Source organism: Neovison vison, chromosome 2 (genome assembly GCF_020171115.1).
Source record: "Neovison vison isolate M4711 chromosome 2, ASM_NN_V1, whole genome shotgun sequence".
NCBI classification, from domain to species: Eukaryota; Metazoa; Chordata; class Mammalia; order Carnivora; family Mustelidae; genus Neogale; species Neogale vison.
Window position 1 is genome coordinate 197,358,577 of NC_058092.1, and position 16,280 is coordinate 197,374,856.

The following is a 16,280-nucleotide window of genomic DNA, read 5'->3' on the forward strand; positions in this document are numbered from 1 at the left end:
CGGTTCTGTCCCAGAACCTTACACCATAACCAGCACATAGTGTTCAATATGCGAATGAATACTGATGTTGAACACACGAAGGAAGGATAAGAGGGCAAGGCAGATATAGGACCCCTTTTTTATTGTTTTTCAGGTGTTTTATGGGTGCTTTTACCCCCCTTTATTTGGAAATCCAACAGATTGAAAGGAGAGAAGGAATCGGTCATTGTCAAGCTTGTCCTGTAAGAATTCTCCCAGTTAGCATGTGTCAAGGACTTGCTGAGTACCAGGCACTGTGCCGAGTCATCTAGGAACCTGGAGAGAGCTATCAAATTGTTGTCCTCTTTGCGTGTGTGTACTTTTGTGACGTAATTTTTTGTGTGTGTGATGTAATTTTTATTACTTTTTTTGTTTGCAAAAATATAGAAAAAAATGTTCAAAATCATCCCCAAACCCTGCCCCATTTCTCAAAACATGCTAAAATTGGTGAAAATGCCCCATTTATCCCTTTGCATTCATCCTCCAGAGGTTGTTCGAGGTGTCCCTTTCTAGAAGGCTGTGGTACATATCTACATACACCTATCAGGCACCTGCTTCTATTAAACTAGAATCATGACCTACACATCAGGTTGCATCTGTCATTTTTTTATTTATCAGTGTATCAAGACTATCTTTCCTCACCAGTACACAGAGATATGACCCATTTTTCTTAACCATGAGGCACAGAGGGGTACAGGTCGCTGCCTGCATCAGCGACCCAGCCATATGTGGGAGCTAGACCATTGCACTGCCCATGCACGGGGCTTCTGTTAGGACTTCATCTACATGGAGAATGAATTGGTCTGCTGACCAAGACAGCAAGCATGTGGAAAGAGAGCCCATGGGAGTGCCCCAGCCAGCTCTAGCAGCCCAGTCTTTCACAGATAGCTCCCACACGACACTGAGGTGGACAGAGGAGTCTTTCTGGGCCATCTGTGGGGGAGGACATGAATTCTCCTTCTCCAGAAGTGAGAGTGTGCCAGCCCCTATGAAGACAGATGAAGAGGGGAGTCTAGACTTGGCTTGAAAGGGACTCCCGTCACTGGCTGTCTTTTAGCCACTCCAGTCTCAGTTCAGCTATAAAAAATTAGATAACACTTGCTTCCTCTCTCCTGCCAATATCTTCAGTCCTCAATCTCAAGAAGCAGTAAATACAGAAAATGGAATGGCATCCATCCCAGTCCCAAGCCTTTCCCACAAAGCAGAGGCAGGAAGTGGTCATCCCCAAGCTTTGCAGGTTCCACCCTTATTCACTGACTCGCCCACATGCTTGGATCCTGAAAATCTTCTCTAGCCACACAAATGCTCCTCCTCACGAGCCATGCCCCCTCGAAACACTCTCCTCCTCAGGATAAATGAGTTATGTCTAAGAATGCCTAGGCTGCTCTGTCCCCTACCCCAGGAAGAAGGCTCCAAGTGCTCTCTCTCCTGTATGTGGAAAAAAGGAGCTCCAGAGATGCCAAGCCCCTGTGGAACCACGTCCTGAAGATGCTTTCTCCCCATTCTACTCACTCTATACACCAGCCCCCCTTCCCCAGAAGCTGTGAAGACTTCCGGGCCAGCCGCCTTCTGAGGTGCCTCAGACCCTCAGATGAGGGGAAGAGAGAGCACCTCCAGGTTCAGTCCCAGCCACCCAGCCCAAAGCCTCCCCACACAGACCTTCAGGAATGTCTTCAGAAGCCCGGAGCCCTGGGGAGGAGGTGTGGACACAGGGTGCTCTGGGAACATGCTGCAGCACTCTGCTGGGCTCTGGCTTGCCTCCATTGCCAACACCTCAGCATTCCCTTAATGCTCACGTGGAGGACACCAGCGACACGCTCAACAGATCTGTATAGGACATAGCACTGGGAGCATGTCATTATATCTCAAAAAGCTACAACACTGAACTGATTATAAAGAGAGGCAGCTTAACAAGGCTGAGCTCAAAGCCTTTGGTTTCCAGGAACAATAGGGCATCTGGGGAGATGAAACTTGGAAGCCACACTGCCAGGTAAGGAGCGCTGGAAAGGCAGGGGCTGGGCACTGACGACTGGGCCACCACACTCAACGTGGGACACCGCAGACAGGATTTGGTCATGGAGTGCGGCCGGGAAAGTACAGGCACCTCTAGGCACATGAAGCACTGTCATGTTTGAGAGAGAATGAAGCTGCTCTTCACGGGCTCTCAGAGTTGGTTTAGGACCAAGGTCTCCAGGAACCAAGGAGGGACGTATCAGCTCGATAGAAGAGAGAACTTTCTGACCTTCCGAGTGGTTCAAGATGGAACGGGCTGCTTCGGGAGCAGTAAGGTCTCATGGAGGGGATGTGCCCAAGTGGAAGGGGAACAGCATGTCCCTGAAAGGACTTAAGAATCAGCAGGAAGGCTGACCATGGGTGAGGGGCAAGACTCCCTCAGCACAGCTGTTCTGAAGCAATGATTGGAAAGTCTGGCCACATGGAGGAATCTCCTAGGGGCCTTTTAAAAATGCAGACCTTGGGGCTCCACTCCTTGGGGCCGGTGCACCAGGAATAGCGATCTGCCTGAGATCCTGTGTTATTTCATCGTTCCCACCCTGACTCTTGGCTTCCGCAGCTTCTGCTCCAGAACATTTAGTTCTTCAAATCTGAAGGTAGAGATGCACCTGTGCGGGTGAACGGTCCTCTGTTACCCAAGGAATCCCACCGTGCAGAGGACATGACGCAGTTGCCGGGAAGTCCCAGGGAACAGCTGGGACCCTGGCTCCTCTCAGGAGTTGTCCCACCTGGTCTCAGATACACGCATGAAAGATATTGATGGAGAGAATTGATCAGAAAACCCCATAGGACAACTGGCCAACTTTCTTGTCCTACTTTCCTCACCAATTAAGCTCCGTTAATTTGTTAAGCCTCTTTTCCCCCACACAGAGATAAATAGCGCTTGGCTGCAGCCTTTTCCAAAGGATGCAATTTACACAGAAGCTGGGCTAGATAGAAAGGAGAAGCTACTGCAGATTTAGAAGGAACACCTCTCTCCAGCCCCCACCCCCAGCTAGTTACTTGAGAGCTGCCAGCTCCATGGGAAGAGCCCTAAATGCTCACAGCCCAGTGGGCAGTGTCCCTCCCAGCACCTCTAATTCGCCATCTAAGTGCCATCTTTCCGTCTTCCTCCCCAGCCATGTCTGCGGCTTGATAGCCAAGCCCTCTCTTCCATGGCAGAGCCAGCAGGGTCAGGGGAAGCAGGCAGGCAGAACGCGTTCGAATCCTAGTCCTGGCACAGCTTAGCCCTGGGTTCCTGGGTGAGCTACTCCACCTCCCTGAGCGGCAGCTCCACGCCTGTTAAGGCGTTCCAATGCCAACAGGGCTCTCGATGCTCTGCCCACGTTCCCCCCAAATTCCATTAGGGTTTCTGAGCACACTGGCTCCCTGTGTGTGTTCACACACCCGTGGCTCCGGCTGCTGGAACCCTGCGCAGCATTCACGCTGCCTGGGAATTTACACCCCTAATGGAGGACTGATAGCGTCACATATACAGATCCCAGCTGCCCGGTTCCCAGATGGGACTGCTCCACGTGTGAGCGCCGCTGGGTCCAGAAACTCTCCGTGGGACCACGCCCCAACTGCGTCACTTGCAAGCACACCCACTCTGGCATCCTTCATTTCCCTGTCCCACATTCCCACTCCCTTGCTGCCTTTCCTTTTCTTTTTTCCTTTAATTCCCCTGGGAACACTTCTTAATAAATCATTGTCACACAAATCCTTGCCTCAGAGTCCGCTTCTGGGAACCCAACCTGAGACAAATACCTCCCACCCTGGGGTTATCATGGGAATTAAATGAAATTACGTATGAGGCTCCTGGCCCGGAAAGGAGCTCACTATAGATAAGCAGTGAACATGAAGGTCCCTCCCATTCCTTCCACTCAAAAGTCTCCAGCCTGCTTATCATTCAGCTGCTTCTTGAATGGGTAGACGTAAGTAGTCTCATCCATTCCATCCTTCACTCAACAGACTGTGCCTGCTTCACACCAACCAGCTATTGTTCTAACTCTCTGGAAGGCCGGTGTGAGCCAACAGCCCCACTCGTGCAATCATGGAGCCAACAGTGTCAAGACGACTGACAATAAACACAACATGGCCAGAGTGATGAGCGCTGTCTCCGCCATGAGTCCACAGACCCTTCGAGGCAGCACAATGTGGGGCTCCCTTCATGCTGGCACTACAGCAGGTCTGCTTTGTAGCACTATCAGCATGAGCAGAGAAGCACTGAGCTAACCAGGCAAATAGAGGGTGGCCCTCCCTTCCATGGGTGGGGAAGGGAGTGCAGCTGGCATTCTGGCCAGGGTGGGCTCCAGTCACTCGCCTCCAGCAAGTAGAGAGGTTGCATTCCTGCAGTTGGGTTTCTCTACCAGAGCTGGGCACCAGGGCCATGGGACAATCCTCAAAACAATGCGGTGACAGGTGACAGAGTCCTTGAGCAACTGCAGGTTCTCTACCTGGACCCCGCAGGAGGCAGGAACCACGTCTCGGTAGACCCAAACGGGCAGCCCTGGTTAAGTTGCTGCTGTGAGTCTTGCAAGACTTTGCCAAACCATCAGTGATTGACTTCCAAGCTCTCGTGTCCATCAGTAGACTGGCCAACAGAGAACTTTAGAAGAAGAGCTGAGAAGGTAAAAACTTCCAAAGGTTCAGCTGACTCCTGTTTGAGCCCCCTTTCAATAGGAGACCCCCCTCCACAAACTTACTGTGGCACACAGCCCATAGAAAGGGCTGGAATGGTGGACACAGGTTGCCAGTGGTGAGGGCATCCCTTCCAGAGGCAGAGCTAGGTGTCTACACTTGTCTGACACCCATACACCAGCACACACTGTCACAGCTAGACATCGGTTAAGGAAGTGCAAGGCAGCTGTCCTTCCCAAACCTGGGGAAGGGAATACATCCCCTTCTGCAGGAGCAGCAGGCCCTGTCTGAATCCTGTCTGCAGTTTTCCCATGGCCAAGTGCATCACAGAGCTGGAATATAAGTGACACAGGACACTAACATGCCCTCCTGCAGGGCCCCTGGGGGGCGGGGGACATTTGGATCCTGTCCTGGCTCCTCAGCCACCCTGATTCCACAACTTCCATAGAGAAGTAGGTGCAGACCGAAGCCCAGCTCCTAGCTCCCCAAAGCTCTAGACAGAAAGCAGCCCCTAGTGCTGACGGGAATGGTAGATGCAGGGTGGCTCGCACGGACAGGATGGGAGAGTCCCCTTGGCCATATGGAGGTGGAGATCAGCTCTAATATCCAAATGTCTAAAAAGAGGCCAAGAGGACAGCTGTTCTTAGCAACTGCAGGAAGTGCCTCCAGCCTCTGTTTTAAGCCATTCACCCAGGACTGAGTCTAAGCCATCTCCTTTGGTCAAGCACCCCTCCAGATACTTCAATACTCCATTTCCCCCACTCCAAAACACACACACCTCCCTTTCCTCACACAGCCTACTGACTCAGGTAGCATTCTCATCCCCTCCCATGGACGGGAGCCAGCACCTAGATCTGGCCTCGCAGCTCACCCAGGGCCCTCCGCTAGTACTTGGCAGGAGCTGGATTTGAACTTGTCTCCAAAGCTTGAGTTCTTTTCTCTCGGTCATGCTGTTCCTCAAAAGGCCTCATCAGCTGTCAGGGCAAGCACACAAGCCTTCAGGCCTGGGCCCGGCCCCCGACAATAGGGACAAAATGATCTTTTTTCTCATAGCAGAGAAAATGCCGTGACAAGCAACAATGCCTTCCTTCTCCAGGTTAACTTGTACTCATCAGCCTGAGACCATTATGCCACCCGCATTTCTTGAGCACGAGCCCGTTTCACTTTATCTTGGCCTAAAGGAATCACAAATGGAGTGGAAAAAAACCTCCACATGGAAGCCTTCCAGCGGCATCGCTGAGGATTTATTCCACAAAGTGCAAATGCCACGGATTATTTATGTATGTGTTAATTGTTGGCCACTTCTCTAGGCACCCCCCCAACACTGGGAGCCTGAGATAATGGAAACTTGTCGACAATTAGCATCTTTTTAAAATCCCAACTCGTAACATTTCAGAGCATTCCCCCCATGGAGCGCAGAGCTGGCATTTTCCCAAGGATGGGTAGCATACTAACTTTAAAGACCCACCACAGCCTTTGCAACAGTATGCTATTTAGGAACAATTCTCTCTGTACTTGTCACGCCTCTGGAGAGTGAGGGAGTGTGGTGCCCCGGATCTGCAAAGAAGGGGAGTCACTGGCCACAAGATCATGGGTGATCGAGGAGCCCATTTATAAGGAAATCAGCAAAGCAGCTGCCATGCTCAGGCCCCCACATTCAGAAGCGATAGCACAGAACCACAAGGAAACCCATAAAGGACAGCCATCACTGAACTATGTCTGGTCACTCTGGGCATCCAAGAGGCCTGCCTCCTGAGAAAAGGGCCTGAAATTCTGGCCCAGCTCCTTCTCCTGTTTACCTTAGCCCCATCTTTTTGTTCTCACTGGAAAATGCCTTAATGTTCTCCCCAAGTTGGTGGCTCCTACTACGGGCCCATCCCTACTTCTAGGTCCCACCAAGGAATCTTGTCCTGTATGTGGGTTTCCTTTCTATTTCTTGTCCCAGGCCCTTCCCAAGAAACAGCCCCTTGTGACTAAGCATGTGTCATGAGTTCCCACCTCACCCCCACTCTCCTGGAGTTTTCCTTGAAGCCAAGGGCCCTGGCCCCCAGCGGGAGCAGGAACCACAGTCCCCTTGAGCACACGGACATGCCACTTAGCCTGTGTGTATTGGTGGCCAGGTTGGCTGCTGGAGGATGGCAGAGACGGGGCAATGGCGCCCAGCCACACAAGGCCATCTGGGGAAGAAAGTGTGGCAGAACTCAGCCTGTGTCGCTTCCAAACACAGCTCCGGGGGACACTAAAAGGGCCTTCCCTGAGGGGAATCGGAGCCTGCTGTTTTGAGTTCAGGGAAGGTGCTGGCTAGAAAAGGCTAGAGGGAAGGACCATGTGTAGACTGGGAGCAATTGCTGCACTTTCTGAACACCTCCTCTCCCCAGACCCCGAGGGAAGCCTTGCACACAGTGAGTCCTCATGACAAGCTTCTGAAAGAGGCTTCTGATCTGAGCAGCCAGATAGGGAGACCTGCAAAAGGCTCCCTGCAAGTCAGTGTCACCGGGGCACATGACCAGCCCCTCTAGTGTGTGCCATGCCAACGTGAAGACAAACCCATTCCGGTCACTTCTGGGGATGTTTCACACAAATGCAAGAGCCAAGCTGGAGACAATGCAGAGAGTGAGGAAGTCTGGATAGAACATCTGGGAGGACACAGGGATTTTTGCGAAGTTCGGTCCCGGATTCTGTAGTTTCCTGCCACCCCATCCCACCCCACACCTCCAAACCCCAGGATCAGGTGGTTCTCTAGTTAGCTGTGGGGAGGAGCCCTCACTAAGGCCTAAGGCCTGGACTAGTTGCCCTTCCCCACACATCACCTGGAAGACAATGAGCAGACAAGGAGCTCTGAAATATGTCTATGGAACCAATGAATGGGTTCCAACACTTCTGCATATTTCCACCGAAGCTGAGAATGACAAAGGCCAGGGTCATAAAAAGGAAGCCCCAAATAGCCAGAGGGGGTACTGACAAGCAGGTTACTCTTCCTTTTCTCTTCCCTTGGTACTGCCTTCACAGAAACCCATGCACACGGGACCTGTGTCCTTGTTTTGCACAGTCTGGATACGCACTTGATTTCTGGTTAACACTGTGCTGTGCAAAGTACTTCCTGTATTGGAAAATAGCACCCTTCTTCGACACATCTGAAAGAAGGTAAAATGAAACAAAGTGAACTTGAAAGGTGGATAAATGCAAGACATTGTGACCTTTGGAAGTTGATGGAAACATGATCAAATTTCAGAGCCTTGCTATGGGGATATAATTGTGTCTTCATTTGTGCTGAACTCCTGAGGCAAGCTCCCATATATTCTGCTTAACAACACAGTAAGTTCCGGACTAGTCTGGTCAATCAGCGGCATTTTAAAAGGTATTACTGTAACACTGGCGAGAGGGTATACAGCGTTAGGCAGTATTTGTTTTTGTTTTTGTTTTTGTTTTTACACTGCCTTTGATCTCAGACAAACTATTACATTGTTAGTGAAAAAAAAAGCATGCATAATTGACTAGACACATGTAAAAATCTGATAGAACTGAACAATTTTTAGTCAATCATTAGACCTCCCTGGCCTGGGTCCTCACTGTTGATCAAGTCTGAGATAAACAGCTCTTTCCAGCCGCCTTCCCACTCCGTGCGGAGGGCAGGAGTGCTAGCCCACAGCCTCCGGGGATGAAGATTCATTACAGATCATTTGTGAATCCTTCAGATGAAATAGAGACAGGTTCCAGGGCTGTGCTGGAAGTGCAATTTACTGTGATAAAAAGTGAGAATATGCTACATGAGGACAATTTACGAGGAAACGTTAATATCAGCAGAAAAATGAAATGGAGTCTGCTCACAGGCACGACCTGTTTAATAAGGGCAACTTGGAGAAGTAAAGCCAGGCGCTGCCGATGAGTAGCAAATGATGGATACTCGGATTTTAATAAGTGGTCCATAATTTCCCGGCCATCTGGAGGACACGGAGGCCCAGTAAGGCCCTCTGTGTTCTACCCACTCTCACAGACGCCCAGGCTTTGTCCTGCCGGGAGGCGACAGGAGCAGGTTTTCTATCAGATCTTGTGTCATGCAAAAGAAAGGTGTTCCTGCCATTGGCTGCATGGACACTACGGCAGCATTTCTTTCGAGAACCAAGATGCACAATAGAACAAATCACTTCAGAGCTTATTTACGCTCCGGTTTGGAGAGAACAGCCACCAGCCTCTGCAGCGGGTTGTGAACAATCTCATGACACGGTCCCCCAGAGGCCAAGGGACACAGCTCTTGGGTGGCAGGTGGCTGCGCTGAGCCATTTCTCATACAACCTGCTATTCTGCTCCAGCTTCAAGTGATTTTCAGATATAAGCAAAGCAAAGTCCAAAACTGATTAAAAATGTTTTCTTCTCCCTCCCATGAGTATTTGGACGTTCATGCTAGAATCTGAGACAGCACTGCCTGCATCCAAAGACTGGCTCTGGGGACCCACGGCATCAGAGGCTGAGGAAGGAAGGGAAGGCATGGGGCAGAAAACTCCCTCCCAGGGCTGCTGGGTCACATAAGGCCCCACCAGCCTGCCCCCTCATGTGGCTGTCAGCCCCAGAGACCAGACCCACAGCACATATCCACCGGGAGAACATTTACACTGCCTGGGCTACTCATTTAAAGCATCAGCGTTCAAGGTTAATGCCATGACCCCTTCAAATCCTGCCAGGCAAGCGACTTCTGCACACGGATCTAATTCCTTTTCTCAACCTAAATTGTTTTTAAAAGATGGAAGCGTTTGAATTCTTTTTAAGGCAATAAAGTTGAAAGTAGCAATTCTTTACCAAGCTGATAAGAGCTGCTGGGTGTAATTTGTATTCTTTTTTATGAGCCTGACTTTTTGGAGAATGGAATAGAAAGAAAAATATCTTCTTTTCAGTTCTGGAGACAAGAGCTGCTTCTTCCTCAGGGTGCTGGGGAGGAGTTCTCTGGCTTGGCAATTGTCAGGAAACAAGTCCCTGATTTGTGACATTGGAAAGTCAGGGAGGTGCTCTGCACAGGAAAGGGGGCATGAAGCGTATCTCGACATTCTCGCCCCATTTAAAGTGATTCACAGAGGCCATGGGTGGGACTGTGAGGTCCTGGGGAGTAAGGAGAGACTATTACAAATTCAGCGAAAAGAGAAAGGGGAGGATCTATAATCTTTAGAATCCACAATATAAACTGTTACACCAGCTTTGAGACAGCTTCTCTCCAAGTACAATGCATCTGTGCTGTTGGGTCCCAGACCTGGGCATGGCCAAGAACCTCACTGTTGCCCAAACTCCTCTGGGCCCAACAATCAAGTTCAAGTCACATAACTCTACATTCAGTGGCTACAAGTCTACATTTGACAAAGAAGCCAAATAAATACACTCTGTCTGCAGGGGTGTGGCTGACCTGTCCCACCCTCCACTCCCATGACCAGCACAAAGCCATCGGAAAGGCCCTATGCATGGAATGGCATTGCTTGAAGAGAAGACTCGGAGCACAGGGCTTCTAGGCTCAGTATCTAGAGTAGAAAAGGCAGTGAGAAAACTCACCATAACCATGTCCTACACTTGTCTTAGAGCTGTAGGTCGGAAGCATCACACTAGTTTCATCTACTTTGATGATCTTGGTGACAGACATGAAGGCAGGAGGTGACCCTTTCTGGCCCCCAGGGCAATGTTAAGCCTTGAACTTCCCCAAAACTTCCATCTGCGTGTGCATGTGTACACACACACACACACACACACACACACACACATATATACATACACACACATTCCACTTCATACACCTTTGTAGGAGGATGTGGGGCACAAATAAAGAAAAACACCAATGAATCAACAAACACAAAATGCCCAGGACTGCCATTATCACATCTCTCTCAAATTCCTACCTCAGATTCACACTCGTCTTTCTAGCTTTCGTGACCAGATTTTCCAGATGGCCTCCCAGGTGCTTATTCCAAAATGTAAATTCTCCATTGGTAGTGGCACTATTTCTTGCAACAAATCTTAAAAATGACCCTTTCTGATCCCCTTGAAAAGAAGAGGAAAGCAAACCAGGAAATGACTGACAACCCAGCTCTTTGGGTTCACAGACAAACAACATCATCTCTGTCTGGACTGGGAACCCAGAAGTCCAGCCTAACTAACGACGGAAGGAGACAAAACACTTCTGCAATAGCTACCTGTCCCACCAGATCCAGAGAATGGGGAGCTCGTGATGGTCTCAGGCCCTCCCCTGTGGTCATTCAGTATAGACTTGATGCTTCTTGACTCTGTGCTCCCTAGGACCAGGTTGGCCATAGCCCAGGGGGAAGGCCAAGAGCCAAGTAGTGTTGGTCTGGGCTCAGGGGAAGGAGTAGAGGCCTCAAGCTAGAAGGGGACATCGCCCCATAGGCTTCCTGAGGAATTTGCCTGATCTAGAGAAACAGCAAGGCAGGAGGGAGGCCCAGAGGAGAAAAACAGGCTTCTTGGACCCATCCACTTCAGGGAATCATGGAATTAAAAAGTCAAAGAAGCAGGTGTCAACCTCAAGAAAATCCATGACCAGTGGTGCGAGAGACAACAGCAGGATCTACCCATCCACTGAAAAACCGTGGACCTGGCTTCCTGCTAGATGCCAGGTGCTATGAGCAATCTGGACAAGGAAGTAAGGAAGTCTGGGGCCCTATCCTGAGGCGACTCTGGCCTACTTAGAGAGATAGTTCCACACAGAGAGAATATTGTACAGGATAAAAGGAGAAACTGCAGTGATCAGGGAATGTTCAGTGAACAAGGAAACAGGTACCAACTCCCTCCTAGAGAGTGGAAGTCCCCATGTTGGGGGTGGGCAGTGGTGGGGCAGCCAAGCATTCCAGTCTAAGGAGATAGCATGTGCCAGCCTGGAGGCAAGAAAGGGCATTAGGTTAGGGAGTGGTGGTTAAGTCACATCTTCACATCTTATGAATAAAGATTGGATCCTAAAATCAATTATACTCAAAATTAGCCACAAAGACTTCTTAGCTCATGGATAAAGTGTACTACAGAAAATATAATTTGTGTAAAGAATCCTGGATCTGTTCCTCTGACCTTTACTAATCAATGTTTCTCTATGGTCTGCAATTAGAGCTTCATTTTCTTCCCTGAGTGTATTGACAAAACCATCACCCACTTGCCTAGCTCCTGAAAGCCGTGCTCCCTATCCTGTCCTGTCAGATCGCTATTCTATCCAGTCTGTCAGAGACCAGACAGTTTTGGAACCTCTTCCTGCCTCGCAGGGAAGGGTATGGTCAGACCCGCATTCTAGAGAGGTCAGGCTGGCCATGTGGAGAAGCTCTTGAGACCATGCACACATTCTTGCCAGCACGTTCTCTACCATGTCAAGCTCTACTGGGTCCATTGCCTATAGACAAGGCCAATGTGGCATTGTCTGGCCCATGTGCCTATCAGCTGGAATCGAATCTGCACACGAAGCATCCCCAGTACTGGTCATTCCGTGGCTCAAAAGCAAAGGTGAGAGGATCAGTAGCAAGAGGAATGAGCTAGGACCTGAAATACTGCCAGGTCCCGAGCAACAGGCCCTACGCCAGGGAGCCGAGCTTTTATCTTGTAAATCAGGAGCCCCCAGATTATGTACTGTGGGATAGAAGAGCCTTAGGAGTTGCTAAGAATTCTCCAATTTAAGAAAAAAAAAAAATCTATGCTCAGGAAATTTGAGGTATACTGACTGCACCCTGGAGAATCACGGAGGACACGAGCAGAAATGTTGGAATGTGACCTGCTACCTTGTGGTCCATCCAGATTCGTATGCTAAAGTCCCAATCCCCAGTACCTCAGAATATAACTGTCTTTGGAGATAAGGTATTTATAGTGGAGATTAAGTTAAAATGAGGCCATTAGGGTGGGCCTAATAAAATGTGACTAGTGTCCTTATAAGAAAAGAGTAAGAGACACCAGGGATAGGAGATACCTAGAGAAAAGGCCATGTGAGGACACAATGGGATGGCAGCCATCGACAAAGCAGGAAGAGAGGCCGCAAAAGAAAACAAACCTGCCGACACCTTGATCTCGGACGTCTGAACCCCAGAACCATGAAACGATATATTTCTGTGGTTAAAACCCCCAGTCCAACAGATGTCGTGAAAAGAAGGGCCATCTGTACCCCAATGTTTATAGCAGCAATGGCCACGGTTGCCAAACTATGGAAAGAGCCAAGATGCCCTTCAACGGATGAATGGATAAGGAAGATGTGGGCCATATACACTATGGAGAATTATGCCTCCATCAGAAAGGATGAATACCCAACTTTTGTAGCAACATGGACGGGACTGGAAGAGATTATGCTGAGTGAAATAAGTCAAGCAGAGAGAGTCAATTATCATATGGTTTCAGTTATTTGTGGAGCATAACAAATAGCATGGAGGACAAGGGGCGTTAGAGAGGAGTAGGGAATTTGGGTAAATTGGAAGGGGAGGTGAACCATGAGAGACTATGGACTCTGAAAAACAGTCTGAGGGGTTTGAAGGGGCGGGGGGGTGGGAGGTTGGGGTACCAGGTGGTGGGTATTGGGGAGGGCACGGCTTGCATGGAGCACTGGGTGTGGTGAAAAAAATAATGAATAATGTTTTTCTGAAAATAAATAAATTGGAAAAAAAAGATATATAAATTAGCAAAAAAAAAAACCATTAAAACCCTAACAGATGAGCAAAAGAGAAAATATAACTTATAAACAAATGTGAAAAAAACCATTCAACTTAATTATATTAAAAGAAATGCAAAATCAAAAAAAAAAAAACAAAAACCCAGTCCATGGTACTTTCTTAGAGCATTCCTAGCAATCTAATACAGGGGATGCTAAAAGTTCTCCTGAGATCAAACAAACAAACAAACTGTGGTCAGAAAGTCTGAGATACAATGCATTTATATCCCCACCTTGAAGAACCACGAAGCACACGAACAGAAAATTTCTGCTATCACAGAAAATCATCAGACTTGGCTGATGCTTGTCAAACCTATGTTTATCAAACCTATCTCCCCAGAACAATAAATTTCTTCATTTAAGGAACACATGGATATTTCACAGGACACTAAGGTGGCAACAGTACAGGGTGGGGTAAATGGTAGTCCAGGCCTCAGAGGCCCAGGAGAGGATGTGCAGATGGGAAGGATCTGGTCCATCTGGATTCCAGATGGGACAGACTGGCCACATGGAGGAGAAGGTCACAAGCACAAGAAATGCAGGGAATCAGCCAGGAAGCAGTTCCAGTGGTCCAGAAAAGTGGTAGTGAGGGCCAGAACAGAGTGAGATCACCAGGTTGGAGAGGACAGGATGGAGTATGAAATGTTTAGAAGGAAAACATTAATAGGAAACGGTCATCCGCTGGAAACTGAGTGAAGTGTGAAGGACTAAAAAGAAACCTGACATGACAGCTAGTTGCGATCGCATAAAAGCAGAAGGTGGAGTGGGCTCAGTGAGGAAGATGAATTCAGGCATAACATCCTGGACAGAGGGAATGCAGAGAGGCAAGTTCTAGAAGTTTGGGAGAAATAGGTGATTATGGGAGTGAACAGGGAGGGGTAAGCCCTTGGCTTACCTTTTTACCCAGGCAAAAGGTGAAGGTGCACAGGACAAGGCAGATGACACAATATCGAGTTAACCTAGATACCCCATCCTCCGGTGTAAGAACCAGCAGTGGCTGGCTTGATCTACAGACACATTCGAGTGGCTCCAGCCATAGGACCGGTAACCTGTGGAGGCTGGGAGCCAGGCAGGCGTGGCAGGAGGACAGGAACTTCTTCACCTTCACCTTTGGACTACTACTGCTTCTACTGGTGCCAGCCAAGCCACCACCTTCTTGGAGAGTACACGGCACGCACCCAACCTTCCCTCTATACCCTGAACTGATCCAGAGGGTTCTAAACATAACTGGAAGACTCTCCGTTATCCTTATAAATTTCATGCTGTTGGAGTCAGTGTGCCACTCTATCCAAACTGTTCAGACCACTTTGGAACTTGTTCCTGTTTCTTCATGGTGGATTTATTAAAGGGGGGAATTTTATCAGGCTAGCCTCATTGTGGTTAGGGAAGGGAGACATTCCATGTGAAGGAGACCTGGGTCCCAGTTCTTGCTTTTCCTGTACGTTATTTAACTTCTCTGGGCTTCATTTTCTTCATCTGAAAAGTCTGAGAGACAAGAGTGATGGTTGGTTCTCAGTATATTCTAAGATTCTATGAGCAGGTGGTTTGGGGAGCTCAGCAGTTTGGAAGAAGAGAAAAGAGTTGTCCCATATGGGAGTCAGAGACAGTAGGGTGTTGGCCACCCAATATCAGAACACCATTGATTTGTGGACACTCCCATTGTATGTGTCTTGGCCAGAGGTAAGGTGTTGCAAAGGGAGGAGAAGGTCCCTCTCCCCCAGCCTACACAGGCCAGCACAGGACCAAAGCTTAGCACAGTGAATTCCTCTGAGTTGTGAGAAAGTGACCCAAAGATCTAATTGAAAAACTAATCCCAGCAATGAGGATAGTGTTACATGAGTCCAATGATGGTGTCTTATCCAGACTTAGAAGTGACATTGGCCATGTCCCAACTCTGACTTCCCATCCTTCTACCCACCTTTGTGGGCTGCCCACTAGCACCTGAATACATTCCTTTCATTTCCTATTAACTCCATTTTAAAATGTTTTACAAGCAATAGGGAAAATAATGTTTATTTTTTTAAATCTGAATATCAAACACTAGTAAGACCAACATGTTAAACAAGAACATAATCAATTTTTTAAGGGAAAAGAAATGGAGTAATTTCAAAGCACACTGAGGCAATACTAAACCATAGTTTATAGACCTATTATTCTATACAAAATCATACTTTAAAATCAAGTGGTATTAAAAGCCTTCCATTGACAGCAGTTCCTGGCCCTAACCCTGCTCCCAGTCCTGCCCTCCAGAGGCAAACACTTGTAACTCTATTAGCTATGTCTTGGAGACTGACTTCCATATTTTTCAATCTTATGCTCACAGTTTTACTTGGTTGCTTAGTTTTAGACATCAGCATTATCCAATACCCCCCTGATATGGGAATGAGGACTTACCTTGTAAGACATCCCTTCATCCTTTCATTTCCTGTCCCAATATCCCCCATATACTTAAACAACAATTTTTAAATAAAAACTGTTCACACCATTCAGACAATGGATACTCTTCCCTACTAAGCCAAGTAGTAGACTATGATTTTTATTTCTTTGCTTATATAACTTCTGCTTCTCTTGGGTCAACAATTGCCTAGATTTGTATTTATTTATACAAGTGCTATATTACATGGGTCCAAATGCTCAACAATATACAATAGTCTTTCAGTTTCCTTACCCCTCAGAGACGGCCAGTCAGAGCCCTGTCTCCCTGGCTCCTTTGTTGAACTTTGGTCTCAGGTGGAGTGACCAGGCAGTTTGGAATCTCTGTGCCTCTTACTGTTTACTTCTTCTTCTTGTTTCTTTTTCTTTTTCTTTTTCTTTTTTTTGGTTTTTATTTTTCTGAAGCTCATCCTAGAGTACCTTCCTAAGAAAATATACATGAGGTATAAATTTTTTCGTCTTTGCCTATATAGAATTTTCAAAAATTTTTGCTGCCATAAGGGCACCTGAGTGGTTCAGTAGGTCAAGCCTTTGGCTC

General features: G+C 48.1%; 1 protein-coding gene across 1 annotated transcript in view; it reads right to left on the reverse strand.

Annotated features, from left to right (window-relative positions):
• GRID1 (glutamate ionotropic receptor delta type subunit 1) overlaps positions 1-16,280 on the reverse strand; it is a 705,818-nt gene that overhangs the window by 262,905 nt on the left and 426,633 nt on the right. The window lies entirely within an intron of this gene.